The 12956-nt window shown below is 47.3% G+C and overlaps 1 protein-coding gene across 8 annotated transcripts in view; it reads left to right on the forward strand.

The window, feature by feature from the left end:
- NTRK3 (neurotrophic receptor tyrosine kinase 3) overlaps nt 1–12956 on the forward strand; it is a 207510-nt gene that overhangs the window by 130025 nt on the left and 64529 nt on the right. The gene's annotated exons all lie outside the window — the stretch shown is intronic.

The raw sequence follows: 12956 nt of genomic DNA on the forward strand, positions 1-12956 counted from the left end.
GAGTTTTATTAGGAGCCTTATCTCTCAGGGAACTAAAAGGTTGATGTGGCTGCAGTGCTCATTTCAGAACATGCTGTTGCTGCTTGGCTATGCAAGTTGTCCTCTTGTTTGCGTGTTGGACTGTTGTCCCTTTATTGGGGACAATTATCCTATTAAACTGGCAAGGATACGTGTGATGTAGAGGCAGTGGGGTGCCAGGTGAGTGGCAGACTTTGGTTTCTCCTTGAGCGTTCACATAAGGATGGTTGGGTGCTCCAGGGGTAGGGAGGAGCTGCTTTGCAATGTGCAGGGCTTGGCTCGAGGATGTGTCTTAGAGGCTGTGTCTCGTGTCTGTATTGTCCCTGGGAGAAGTCATTTCTGTGACTTAAAGCTTCTGTGCCAACCTGCAGGTGACGGCGAGCATAAGGCTGGGGACTTGTTTGAGTTGATGTTGGTGGATGGTGCTGGAACCGTCATGGAAAGTTGGTGAGAAATTTGATGAGCAAGATAAAAACTTGTTCCAGCATCTTTCTGTTGCTGTAACTTCCTGGCATGAATTTCAAGCAAACGTCTCAAAATGACACTGAGTGCATTTCTGCTTGTTTTTCCCTTCTGATAAGAATGTTTCTAGAAGCGATTGGGTGTTGTTCACAGGACGGATGATGGCTGAGATCTTTACTTTTTTAGGGATTTCTGCAATGCCTGGGATGAACGTTTGTCTCCTGATGTACAACCTTATACATCTGCTGGCCAGCTGAAATGCATTGGATTTTGTCCTTGTTTCCCTCTCCTTTTTCAGCTATGGGAAGCAAACATGGGTGTTGGAAGCCCTGCCATATCTTCCCCACCACACCAGGGTCTGTTATCAGGTCTCACAGCCCAGCGACACTGCGAACAAAGGTTGATTAACGAATTACATAGGCTGCTGGTATTTCAGGACAACTGATTCCTTGGGTATGAGTTCACCTGATGGTTATGATGCTCAGTTCCCAAGGAGCTAGCGTGACTATGCTCCAGGGCTGTGATATGTGTTATGGAGGGGTTGGGCACTTGTTTCACCTTGTGCTTGCTTCTTGGTCATCTCTGTTGCCTGATGTACTTGTACGAAGGCTCCATGCTCTTCAAGAGAGCCAGACCATGAGTTGATATTGCTGTTCTGCTCTCCCTTCCCACGCTGGCTTCAAATGGCTCCTGAATTATTTGCAGAGCTTATTACTGAAGGAGTTGTGTACTGGTTTGGTAGGGCACAGGCAGTGGTACATATCAGCTCCTCCCGAAAGTCACGGCCCTGCCTTCTCAGGTCTTGTACGATGTGACCCCTGCATGGGATGAGCAGAGAAGTGGTGTTTTGTTTCCTTGTGTTTTGACTCTAGAAAGATGGAGTCATTTTTAGCTCCATGCCTGGAGTGAGTGTGATGGGCATGGTACAATTCTGGCACAATACCTCTCTGTGCAAAGGAAGCACTGTGTGGCTTGGCAGGACCTTGCGCTTGGACTTGCTGCAGGCGAGTGTTTGATACTTGTGATGCTGAAGGTCATGATCAGGGTACGTTGGCCCTGCTGAGTGCTGTGAGTCTCCATAGCTGCTTATCCAAGTTGCACAGGATGAGTCTGGATATTCTTTACTGCTCTTCTGTTTATTTAGATGTGCTTTTAAGAAGTCAACCCTTCTTTCCCAAAAGGCTGGAGCTTCTTTTGAAGGTGGTAGTCTTCCCACCACCAGGTCTTTGACCTTCCCAGCATGTGTTTGTGCCCTGCTGGTAGGGGAGGACACCAGGGCAGATGTCTCAGGAGCTGTGGACAGTTGGAGGAAGGTGCTTCTGCAGTGTCAGCAACCTGCAGCAGTGCATCACCACTCTGCTCCAATTTGTACCCAGAGAGAGCTGCACATCCTCAGGGTTAAGCCTGGGCATTAGCAGAGGATAAAGAGGCCTAGACACAGAAGTAGAGCTTAAAAACATAGGTTTGGGTGAGTGGTGGGAAGAGAGCACACAACAAATCAATGCTGGGTGACTTCATTTTTGTTTAACGTTTTGAAGTGCTTCTGGTAGGATTTATGCAACGAGCTGAAGAGTCCTTATTAACTGTGTATCTCCCAGTGCCTCTAGGCCCGGATCATTTAGCAGAGAAGTTTAAGAAGCTGTGGGAAAATGCATACACCCCCTTTGAATGGGAAAGACTGTGATGAGAGACCAGCATGCACACAGCTGGAAAAGGTGCTTTATCTGGCGAAGCGATGTATCTCCCTCTGCTGTTACGGTTCATTTTGCTTTGCCTTTATTTTCTGTAGTTTCCCTGATGTCTTCCCACAGCCTCCTCCCGACAGGCAGGCTCCTTAGTGGTGCCAACATGTGGCCTGGTGTGCCAGGCTCTGCATCAAAGCATCAGCTGCTGTCCCAACATCCCCATGCCTGGTGATGTGCCGCAGGCATGCACTGGAGGCTGCCGGACATCCACACTGTGGGGGATCACACAGATTTAGCCCTACTGACCAGCTTTGCCTTGACCCACCAACAAACAACATAGGAAGCCCAACTGTAAAAATAAGCTCATTTGCCCAATGTGGCGTCCTTTGTGTTTCTAATGGTGCAATTTCTGAAAAGCAGCACCAAACAGGTGAGAAATGCGTGTTGCTCTCTTTGGTGCTCTCTTACACCCAAGCCCTTGTAAGCTGACATATGCTGGGCAGAGGGGTGCAAATACGGTGCCTCTGCTTCTGCTGGAAACTCAGTTTGGTTGCTTCGGCTCCTGAAGTCACTCTTCAGTTCTGAATTTCACCTCCTTGGATATGTCACAGCAGTTTTGGGGGTTGTTTGTCCATCTTCCTTGTTGGGATTTGGTAATTGGCTTCCTGAGAATTGGTAAGTGCCTGCTCCTGTTGAAATCTGTACAGAAACTCAAAATGGTGTTAACTGGGTTTTTGCAGATTGGGGCTTTGAGTTGGAGTTCTGTCTTTGAGTTTGTCAAGTTAAGAGTTAAGAAAATCCTAAGCCGCACTCCCAGCCTTGGTAAATAAGTGCAAGATGATTCCTTAGCTAAGAAAAGATGATGGTCTCTCCAACAGTGAAGCAAAGTGCAAGTACAAGACAATTATATTTGAACTTTGATAGTAATTTTGAACTTGTGAGTGTAACTGTTGACTAATCAGCAGGAGTAAGTTCTGGTTGTTCTATACAAAGCAGAAGGATTTGTTCCAAGCACTGGTTAAATGATTTGCTCTGCTTTTAGTGAGTCATTTGTGACCTGTGCCCGATTCCTGCAGATGAGTTGACTTCTTGTAAGGATTTGCCTATGATTTCAGATTATTTAGCCTTCTTCCTCCACGGCTTTGCTTCATATATTCATGTTGTGAGACTGGCTGAATGGTGCTGCTTTTGCTCTCAGGTTGGGTGGATGAATGTTTCAGACAGGCAGCCAGAGATGTTAACATGCAGAGATGCTCTTCAGTACTATGGTATTTGGGGTTGTCCTTGCCCCCATATTTCCATTTCATACCTTGGCAGTGGTACCACCCTACCAGATCTGTCTGCTGGCAAGAGAAACCAATGCTACCTATGCCATTCGGAGTAGTTAAGAGCTTGTTTTCAGAAAAAGTAGCTTTCATGGCTCCAGCCTGATTTTTGGGAGCAGCCTGAGTTTGATCTGTGTATAGGTCTCCACCCGCTAATGGCAGAGCAGCCGCTGCTAGAGGTCAGCCTCTTTCATGAGAAATCCAAAAGAACCAGACTGGAGTCACATTAGGTTCAGTAAACTGCCAGGAAGTCTGAGTAAGCTAATCATGGCCAGGTCATCATTATCTTAAGTGAGTCAGAGATGTGTCCAGGCTGTTTATTAAGATAATTGGGGTCAGGGGGAGGGAGGGATACGCGGAGTCTGTGGGCCAGGCAAGGGAGAGTATTGCAACATCTTATACAAGAGAGAAGCAGCTCGTGGTCTTGCAAGCTCTGCATGTATCCAGGGGTCTGGTTCTGCAGGGATTCAGCCCCTGGTGACAATAATGGGGATGGCATCCTAATAATGCAGTGTGCACATTTCAAACGCCACCATCGTGAGCTAATCTTGCCAGGCCAAAGAGTTGATCTCCTCAAGAGGCCTTGGTGCCTGGTAATTTAGAGAGGTTATGGATCAATACCAATTTTTGGTTTTGCTGCATCAGTTCCCAGTGATGTGTGGGGACCATAGGAGCAGCTGTGCACAGTCACTGCTTGCATGGCACTGCCTGGTTCAGTCCCCCATGGACTGGTGAATGTGGCTGCGGGTTTGCTTTGTGTTCCCTGAGACACGTCTGTTCATTGACTGGTGCCAGAGGGGGTTGCAAATTTAGGAGTGTTTAAGTCATGTGCTCAGCACTGGTACAACAACGCAAGATACACGGTCCCCAAAGCCATCACATCTCACAGTGCACAGACGTTGCATGAAAAGGGACTTGCTTAAAGACAGGTAAGTGTCATTTTTTTCTCCTTCCAGGGAGCTATTGTGTGCAATACACTGAATTCAGCCCTCTAGAAGGAATTATTTTGATGGAACTGGTCTAAATGCATAAAGGATAACTGCATGAGACAATACCTGAGAAAGTGTCAGTCCCTGTTCAGGGACTAGTTGGGGTTCTTCTGGCTGGAAACGCTACAGATCTGGCACTGGGTGAGAGCTGGAAACCAGGAAAGAAAAGTTCAGTTTAATCCTGTTAACCGGAGGGGACTCCTGCAAGTTGGTCCAGGAAGTAAAGAAGACTCCCAAGAATTAAAGATATTGAGATATTGTTGGGTTTCCTCAAATGGGTAAGGACTGGCAATGTCCCTTCTAAGGTGTATTATTTAAGACTCCGGAAGGCAATGAAAAGTAGTACTGATGAGCGGTAGATACAGCACAGATTCAACCTGGCTCTTTGATCCTGAAACAGCCACTGAAAACAGGCCACATGGATGATCCCTTGAAGGGATGGTTCAAGCTTTTATGGTTGGACCAGATGATCTTGGAGGTCTTTCCCAATCTTAATGATTTTATGTCTGTGCCATTAGCTTTTGGTACCTTGAAGCTCAGGTTTACCTGCTGTCAGCATAGGGAGGGAGGCATCCCATAGCTTACTGGATACAAGCCATGGGACCCCCCAAAGGCAGCACAGGCACAGGGAGAGCAGGGTGGGCATTGTGGGTTTATGATGGATGTGGAGTAAGGACGGACTCTCATGGGCTTGGGGCTTTCACCAGATCTTACCCAGACCCATGCTTAGGTTCCCCAACAAGGAGTCAGAGGAAGACCATGTCTTTGGTGGGAAAGGAGGGCACCTTGGCATAACATCGGTGGAGTTTCTTGAGGTAACATTCATGTCTGGAGAACTAAGCCAATGTTCACTGCTCGTGGTGCAGGATGTGTGCATGTCTATGTTTATATGCACAGTAGGAATTAAATATTGTTGGCAGAAGTATTGTGTTGTGTTTCCGAGAGAAGAGATACCATCGGTAAATGTGATCGTCTGATCAGAGAACTGGAAGTCAGGATGGTGAAGTCCTCAGTCTATTAGCCTGTGACATGGAGGTAAGTTTTCACTAGAGCTTCCCTGTCTGTAATCCTGCATAAATCATTTAAATCCCTTGCCGTGCACTGGTGGTATTTGTATGCTCTGGCTGCTGGGGATGGATGAGGAGATTCTGTCCCTGAGCTGGTCCTGGGTATGATTCAAGAAAGCAATTCTCGAAACCCTCAGCAGTAAGCATGTCCCTGTGCCATAGAGACTGAGCTGGGGACTCCTGCAGAGTTCAGCATCAAGCTCAGGACAGCTTCTGGGTCCAGAAAGAAATGGGGAGCCGTGTGGGTCCTCTCCCAAGGGACATCCCAGCCCAGGTGCTGGCACCGCACACGCTGCTCTCTGTTCCCTCACAACTCTCTGAATAAGGACTCTTTGTTCTGGGAGGTATGGATTATATATATTTTAAGGCTCCATGAATCATTCATATCCCAAAGATGAATCCCAACATCAGAGCTGAGGAAAGGCTGAGGGTGTGAGGCAAGGAACCTTCCATTATTTATTGTATTAAATCTTGACCCGCTAGCACCTTCTCCTCATGATCCTGCTTTTGCTTTGGGAAACCCTCCCTCCTTCTAAAGGTAATGTAATCCGAAATACTTTTCTACTGTCAGTAGATAATTGTAGCAAGAAACTAGTCAGCTACTTCCCTTGTTGTGCTGCTTGATGGTTGCTCTTGAAAGAAGTAAAGAGTGTGTCTTAGTGAGCGTGTGAGAGCACAGTGGGGATGCCAGGAACGTGGACACATGGGGTTTGATGGAGAACGAAGAGCCCCAGGTGTGCCTTGGGGTCAGGCAAGGTGGAAGGGTTAACGCTGAAGCTGGCAAACAGTCACAGGGGAAAATGCAATTGAACGGTTTGTAAAAAAAAGTGAAAACTCTGGTGGAAGAGGGACCGGTTGGTTGCTTTGTTTACTTGTTTTCTGTTTGAAGCTGTACTCTAAGAAAAGGGCTGGAAGTTGAGCCTTCATTTTACAAAATCATTTTTTTCCTTATCTCAGTTTTATTGCAGTAAAAATTCAGGTCCTGTCTTTCCTGATTAAATAGCAAAATGTACCTCAACAGCAAGAAACACTTGTATTGCTTTGTTACTGCCTATTTAATTACTGTGACCAATTCATTGGTAAGAGTAATACTGTTATAGCTAAGGGCTGCAGACATCTTCCCTTTCCATCGTTATATGGCCCCAGGGCTTGTCAGACACAGCTTTGGCAGCAAGGTGAGATAAAAAGAACTTCATTTATTTGCTGCCCTTCATTTGTGCCAGCACAAGAGCTTATGAGGCCACAGCCTAACCCAGGTCTCTAGCATGATCCAAGTTAAAAATAACCCCGTTTCCATCCCTGCCCTTTCCAAGGTTATTTTTACCCAGATTTCAGAGCACTGCTTTGCCAAACAGCAGCGACAGTACGAGGCAGGGGGGTGCAGATGTGGGCATATGTGGGGATGCGAGGAGACCGAGAGCCCAAGAAAGTTTCACCAGCAGAGCTGGCAGCTTGCAGCAAGTGCCGTGACACCCACGGAGGCTGCTGCAAAAACTGGGAGAGAAATGATTCGGAAACTTGTGCTCTTTCTAAAGATTTTATTTTTTAATAGAGAAACCTTTTGGGCCCTTTTCAATTCATAATACAGAGCAGGTTGAAAAGAAGGAGAGGGCAAATGAAGACAGCGAGGCTTGCAAACTTCCTTTAAAGTTGGAAGGTCACCTTTAAAAATGGATGAATGCAGCATTTGGAGGGAGCTTGGAGGCAGCAGGCCTGGGGTTCAGCACTAGAATGAGAGGCAGAACAAAGAAGAATGAAAAGAAGAATCCAGTTGGGATCTAGGACTAGCCGCAGAGCTGGGGGGGCCCGGGGTGGACTTGCAGGGAGCTGTGTTTAAGGGCACTTCTTTGCCCTGCTTCTCAGCAGTTGCTGGGCTTGGGGGGAGCAGGGGGGAGCAGAGACAGGGCTGCCCCAGAGCCGGCTGGGCTGCAGGGGGCATGGGTGGGTGGTGGTGTGCCAGGATGTGCTGGAATTTGGAATAAAACAAAGGCATTGCCTGCCCATTCTGCATTCAGGGATGCTAAGTAACACTGAGGTGTCTCACCCGCTCTGCTTGCATTCGTTCTGAGTTCTCCCTTTTCCTTGAACCCCTGAGGGAGTGAGGAAAGGGTGTTCACAGTGTGGGTCCAGGTAATGGTGGCTGGACAGAAAACCGTTTGTATAATTTCTTGTGTCTCATTACTTTGGGACGCTTTGTGAGCTGGTGACAGTTGGGGTAGCACCACTGTGTTGTATGGAGTCCCCAAATCCCACCCAAATCCACGTGCTGGAGGCTAACATGTTGCTAAATAAGTGCCAGTCCTCAATCACCGGGTTGAGAAACGGCTGTGAGGTACTTCTTCCTCAGAATATTCAGAAGATGAGACACCACAAGGAAAAAGGTCCAAGGTTTGGCAAGGTAAAAGCCCCCGTGTGTCCCACAGTGCCTTCTGCCCCGTGTTCCCGATCCTGCCTTTTCCTCTCCCCCTTGCAACCCACCGATGCAGCCTGGGAGCAGCCTGATCATGGAGCAAGCACGTGGCAGGTCCTTCCTCTTCCCTAACCGGATCGGACGTGTCTTCGGGGAGCTTGATATGGTCCAACAGCTTCCACGTTTGGAAAGGAAAGGGCCTGGGTAAGCACAAGGAAATATATTTCCCCTCAGCTCCTTCTACTTGATGCTGAGGGCTAAGATACTTTTTCTCGTGTGAAATTGGTGTGCAGTGGTGTGCAGGGTGACTGCTCTCAGCAGACAGTTTGCAAAGGAGAGAAGAGCCCTTTGAAACTACCGTTAGTCTGTTAAGTGTTGGTGGCTGCTGAGAAGTGTTGTGTGCGTGGTGTAACAATCCTGCTGTGTTGTTCCCTTTCTCTGTATCTGTCCTATTGAAGGTTTTTAGAGCACTTCTGTGATCAAAAATCAAGAAGACTTGCTCTGGCTGAGGCTATAATTTGGTGGTCTTTTTCAGAAAGGGAAACTGAGGCACGGTGTGACCCCAGGCTGGTGCAGTTCCTGGAGGAGCACATGGCCAGGCAGGGAACAGGACCCGGGGCAGGCATGGGGACCGTGACCGGAGAAGGATGTGACCCAGGCACTGGTCTCAGCTGCGTCTGCCCTGGGCAGAAGCTCTTTGACAGGGAACGAAATGATATTTCTTACAGGTTCATCTCAGAACTGAACTCGTTTCTTATTTAAGCACTTCTTGCCTGGCTTTTCCAGTGAGCCAAGGCACGGGGGCATCAGACGTGCTATCTACTGCTTATTAAGTAGTTTGGCAAGCCCGGTTAATTACAAGGTACTCAAGGATTTTCTAGCTTATGAAGGCAGCCCCTGTTTGTTTGTGTCAGTGTTTTAATACACCGATTAAACCCCCGTGTGCGTGGGTGCTCACGCAGTGTAACATAGAGGAAGGCACGTGGGTGTCTTTCACATCAGCTGGGGCTTCTCGGGGTGCTTCAGCTCCGGCTCCGTGGGGATGTTTGTGGTTTTATGCTCAGCCTTGTTTCCTAAGGGGCATGCATCATGAAAATACAGTTCAAGCCCCCAGTAGTTCGCTGTTCTACAAGACTCTGGCAGATACAGGTACACTTTGTCGTTAAGGTTGGCTGTTCCAGGAGAGTTTCTCAGTCTCTATTGTCATCTCGGTGCTGCTGATACAGGCAATTTGTGCTTGAAAATGGTTCTTCCCTCCCTCCGTTCGTCCTGAGCGGTCACCGATGGGAGTTTGCTCTCTGCCGCAATTGCACTTGTTTGCAAACGGCCCAGCAGGTTCGTTAAGCCGCACGGGAATGAGCGATAATCAGCGCACAGGACACTGGTAGCGAGTTGATGCAGGGACGGGGCTGGAGAGGGCAGCGAGGGTCAGGGGGAAAAGCCTCCTTCAGTGCACTTCTACTTCAGTGAAAGGAAGGCAATCACGGGGGGAGGAGAAGAAGAAATGACAGATTAAAGGAAATTGAGCGGCTGTAATAAATACACTTGAAATTGAAGAGCGTCTAGGATGCAGTGATTATATTCCCCGCAGAGCTGAAGTGCTGAGGAGGGTCTGTGGAAAGGGCAGCCGTACGAAACCACTGGCCTTTCAGCGAGCCGCCGTACGGGGAATGCAAAATGAGTTGAAGAAAGCCGGCGGGGCTTTAACGCAGGCCTTTAAGATGCAGTTGGGAAGGCTGCCCTAAACACTCAGTCCAGTAAAACTAGAGGAAATAAGGGATGAAAGGACTGAGATGCACAGGCATGGAAGAGATGGAGATACCATGGTGGGGCACTGCTGAAATATCACAGGGACGGCAGAGGGGAGGAAGAAGAAAGTGGGAGAAAGCGAAGCAATGGAAAGCGGGAGCCATATGGGATGCTGAGGGCGTGTTTCAGATAGCAAGGTCTTTTTGCACACAAGTATCTGTGAGAGACAACAAAACCGGTCTCACAGCAAGGATGGGCTTGCAGTTCGAGGAGAACAGTGAGCCAGATGATATGGAGGAGCAAGTGCTTATGTCAGGAGTGGTACATGAAGAACTCAGAGTGGCCACGGAGAACAAAAGTCAGTTATATCAGTGACAAGTGGAAAGAGAGATAATTACATTTACATATTTTTTTCATCTGCCAAAATTGCATCCGATTTTATAGAGGGTGAAGAGAAAGATCTCCCCATGCCAGTGGCCAGCTGGTGAAGGGTACTGGACAAGGTGAGCATCCTCTACAGATGGAGAGCACATCCCACAATATCCACACATGTGGGCACGCACACAACTCACTGAGCTCTTCTTTGACATTTTAATTTGCCTGTCTAAAACGGGGCAGACTGATGAGGGTTGGAAGGTGGTGGGCATAATGAGGAAAAGAGGCAATCCAGTGAGTTTAATGCCTGCTCTGGGAAATTCCTGGGAATCTGAAACCTTAAAGGATGCTGTGGGAGAACACCTGGGAAAGCAGCGCTCTGGGAAAGGTCAAAAATGAGGCTCTAAGTACTGGGAGATCTCACTTACCTGATCTGCTGGGATTCCCCGTGGATCTAGCTGCCACTGGATATATAGGAAATTCAGCAGATATCCTACAGATTTTCAGCAAGTATTTGACAAGGATCAGCATCAGAGATTAATGACTGGGGGCAGAAACATTGGTGTAGGATTTAAAATAAGAGCCCGTGAAGAAATCTTGCCCTAAGAGCAATGACAGAAAGGAGATACTGTTATTGCTAGAAGCGTTTCCAATTGGAAAGAGGCTGAACGTGATGTGTCCTGGAGGTCAGCCTTAATCATCTGTGTTTTTCATAACTGCTGCTAATGACCTACAAGAAAATAGCGAAAGCAAGAGCCAGAGACACCCCTGCTGCAACACCACGGACGTGAATGATTTTTCACCAGCTCTGACTATTGCTAAGGTCCCAAAAGCGCCCTGCAATCTGCTGTTTGAGATGTGTTTGAGAGGAATGCCAAGCGAGAGAAAAGAAGTGGAGAGAGAGGAGCTCTGCGACCCTCCTGCGATACCACGAGCAGCACAAGGCATGTACCCACACCAGAGAAGACAACATCTGGGGACACTGCAATTCAGACAACAGAGGTGCCGTGCTATATGTGAAGAAAGGATAAATGAAGCAAGCTGGACAGCGTAGGAATCTTTTCCTTCATTGAACTCCCTCCAGAAATGAAGATATGATTTTGAACAGCTCGGTAATTATTTTTACTTTCATTATTTTTTAATTTTGTCTGCTTTCTCTGCAATTCCAATTTCTGGTCTGGAGACCTTGTGACTGAGACTTGACGTGAGCTCTGTTTGCAGAAGAGCTGCAGCCTGGCAGTGTAGATGCAAGGAGTTGGAGCGAAGGTTTGAACCTCGGGTACTCATCTGCGCTCAGATCTCAATGTGTGTAGGTTTGCCCATTACCAGCTTGAAAAATCTCTGCTCTGGGAAAAGGTTAAGGGACTCGATTTAAACTCTGATTGATAAAGAAAAGACATCAAGGTGACCTTTATAATACAAACTGAATTCGAGGTCACTGTCAAAGCTCAGATTGCAATAACAAAACAGGATTTGCCGGCAGACTGATGGATTAGATTAGTGGGAACCGGCCTCTGGTTTTTCCATGTTACCATCCCAATATCTGCTGCTGGCCCTCCAATTAAGACGTTTCAGGAAAGCAACATATATACTCTTGTTCAAGCCATTTTCCGATTAAATGAGACCTGTCCTAGGCTAGTGAGGAGAACAAACTAATAGCATTTCAGAGATCTTTCCACCATTATGCCCCGCTCTGTGCTCTGCAGCACCACCCACATACTTTCATCTGCAGATTGCTATTGCTAGCTTTGGGGGGTGCAGCAAAGATCCCTTTCATGCCTTTGTTTCCTCAGCTAACTGCAAAACATTATTTTCCTTTCCCTCCTTTTTTTTGTTTTCAGTAATCTTGCTCATTTTTTCTCCTTTCCATTAGCAGTATGGTCTTGCTGTAAAACTTCAGCATACAAGTTTAAAATTTAAGCTGTTAAGCCGTATATGATATATATATATATATATATATAAAATCTTGTTTTTGTAGCTGAAGATCCTAGTAAGTTGCCTTCCCCATGTGTCTCGAATACCAACTTAGCATTCATCCAGTCCTCACGCACAGTACAGTTAAAACTGAACATGCACCTTTTCACCATCTGCAATTAATCATGTCTTCTGAGGCTACCAGCACTGCAGAATGTTTTCTTGAGTCTCACCAGGGCCCTTAAGAAGAATTAACTGGGTATTTTTCCCCTGGTGCAGACGCTGATTTTTTTGGCACAGGAGAAAACTGTAGGATTTTTTTTTTCTTCTTCTTTCACACAGTGAAGTTTTTAATGTTTTTCTGTGAAAATTTACCCCAACCCATCTGGCTCGTAATGGCATGAGGCATCACTGAAGGATGACAGACAGAAAATGGATACATTTACAGTGTTTTATTACCCTGTTTTCTCCCTGCGTTGGGAGTGTCAGAGACAACAAGCCAAGACAGATTTTCGTTTGTAATCATAATAAAAGCAGGGCACAGGGGGGAATACAATAAAGCAGTAGCATCAGGGAAAGAACGGCAGTGTCCTAACAAGACATGGTTCCTCAAGTAGTCCTGAACGCCTGGTGACAGAGAGATTTGCAAAGCCTTGTCCAAAGGCAACTTGTTCTGGTTCACCCCTGGCTTTTCAGAGCGCTCTGTTTCTGCCAAGGAGAGGAAGGTGCCATTGGCAAGGTGGTCTCTTTGCTCAGCCAGTGTCCGTGAAACAAGTTGGATCCCACCCTGGAGCACTTTTGGAGCCCACATAGAGGCAAGGCTCTGCCTTTCAGAGGTCCTGCTCCTTTTTCAGCAACGAGAAGGACGTGGGCGGACAGGGGGATTTCTCGTTGTGTGAAGCATCGCAGAAGCAACAGCCCAATATTCATCAAGTTCTACCCGTGACTGACTCAGACGCAGA

This window comes from Anser brachyrhynchus (assembly GCF_964034855.1).
Source record: "Anser brachyrhynchus genome assembly, chromosome: 11".
In the NCBI taxonomy this organism is placed as follows: domain Eukaryota; kingdom Metazoa; phylum Chordata; class Aves; order Anseriformes; family Anatidae; genus Anser; species Anser brachyrhynchus.